Here is a 2,302-nt window from a genome sequence, read left to right as displayed (position 1 = left end):
AAGTTGTTGTATCATCATCACCCCTTGCTGAGACATCCCGAGTTCTCTCATTCTGACAGACCCTCGTGCAGGTTTTAAAATCTGGGACAGGCACAAGGTGGGAGTGTGTCCTCAGATAGGTGGTCCCACCTCTGTGGTTCCATCCGTGGGCTTAAAAAGTACATATTTTCTCAGTAAATCAGCAGCTGAGTTTGCAGAATCCTTTAATCCCTGGGTGGAAGATCCCCATTATCTGCCCAGTACAAGACACATTATTAACGGATTACGTTTGCAGCAGGTAAAGGTCATTTTTAATGCTTTTAATGATTTAAAAATGGATTTTCCTTTCAGATTTACTATTTTTCAAGCAGCTTGGCTGTGAAAACCCTACCCAGCCAGTAACATGCTTTAAAAGGTAGGGATTCAACTTGTTCAGTTCTCCATAGCAGAGCCCAGAAGGGATGGATTGCAATGTGTGGTGGCCCAGTGGAGATTCAGGAGCCAGTCTGGGCAGAAAACACAGCCCAGATTTTCAAAGAACCTCCAGAATTAAAAGTTTACCTTTAAAAAGTGAGTTTATACCCATTTGCTGTCCTCTGAGTGAGTAACAACTGGCTCTGGCTGGACAAACACCACCTTGGGCTGCACAAATGTCACAGGGTGTCATTTATTTGGTCTCTTCTGCAGGAGTTTGGCTGTGAAGCACCAGCACCTCCCAGCCCAGCCTGGTGAGCTGGTACAGGGCTATTTGTTCATGCTGAGCCCAAGAGGTGGCTCTAAATAAAAGCAGAGGAGAGGCAATCACAGCTTTATTATCCTGCTCACGCAGCTCCCCCAAATCCCACTTGTTCTTTCAGGTGTCCCCAGTCCCTTCTCCTGCCCTGTGGAGCCTCCAGTGGGACAGCAGGATAATGAGGAAGAACCTCCTGCTCCTCAGGGATGCTGAGAAGCCAGGGAGGCCCAGGATGTGCAGCCAGACTGACCCAGCTCACCCTGACAAGGAACAACCACTTGTTCAGACTCGTAACACCGAGCTCTGTTCACCTCCTGTCACACCCACGCAGCAGAAACCTCTCAGCAGGGACTTGGTGCCTTCTGAGATCCAGCAATTCCCTCTTCCCAAGGAGTCAAAGCTTGCTGGGCCATCCCAGCCAGCCCTGGCACACCCAGAGCTCCAAACCCTGCCAGGAAATGCCCTCCTGTGCTGCCCCCTGAGCTCTGCAGGAGGCACAGGCTGGGAGATCCTGCTCATCCATGGGGCTGCACACACACACACTGCCAGGCAAAGGCATTTTGGGAAGTCTCACTAATGCAAAGCACCGAGAAAAAAAACAGGGAAGCAACAGGTGTCTCCATGAAACTGGAAATGAGGGCTCAGCAAGCCCAGGAGCTCCAGGATTTCTGAGCTGGCACCCAGCTCTTCCCAGGACTGATCTCAGAGTTCACACCAGGAGAGCAACAACAGTTCCACTGATCCCTCCCCAGCTCTTGGAGCTTGAACAGGTGTAAGAATCACTGGTTTGGGGTGGGAGGAACCTGAAAAGACCATCTTCAACAAGCCCTTGCCATGGACAGGGACACCTTCCACTATCCCAACCCTTCCCTTCCTCTCCCCTCCCCTCCCCTCCCTTCTCCTTTCCCTTCTCCAACCTTCCCAAACCTTCCTTTCCTTCTGCCAGGGCTGCTCTGGGTCTGTCCATCTCAGTGTGTGCTTAACACAACCACTGCACCACCAATCCCTCCAGCCATTAATTCCATTAATTCCAAACCCTTCCTAACAGCTCTGATAAGTGCTCTGGGATAAGGGAACTTCCAAAACATCAGCAAGTCCCATCTCACCGTTCACTTCTCATTTTCTGTTGCTCACAACAATCGCTGGGATTGGATGGAGCTGTGTGGTTTTTAAGTCAAAAGTGTTTTAAAGCAAGCAAAACCCTTCCATTTGTAATTTGTCAAACAGCACATAAAAATATCATAATGCATCAGCTCTGCACAACTGTTCCATGGACTATTATGCACTTTAAACTACCCCTGAGATGAGGCATATTTAAACAAAAGGAGCTTTTAAAAATAAAACCATTTTTGCATCTAGATAACATCTTTCCCGCTCTCCTGGTGCTTCACAAACTCGAATAACTTGCTGTAATGGTCCTTTTGATTGCCAAGTAAATGAAGAACGGGGGTTAATGACCACCGGGCTTGGAAGCACTGGGACTGTCTGCTGAGTGCAGCCCAGCCAGGCAGGAAAATATTCCTCAAGAAGTTCTGAATTCCAACCCAGGGACATCCACCTGCCCCGGGGCAGCCACACAGACACCTGGAC

This window comes from Lepidothrix coronata, unplaced genomic scaffold, assembly GCF_001604755.1.
Source record: "Lepidothrix coronata isolate B3197 unplaced genomic scaffold, Lepidothrix_coronata-1.0 Scaffold147, whole genome shotgun sequence".
Taxonomy (NCBI): domain Eukaryota; kingdom Metazoa; phylum Chordata; class Aves; order Passeriformes; family Pipridae; genus Lepidothrix; species Lepidothrix coronata.
This window is presented reverse-complemented; position numbering follows the sequence as displayed.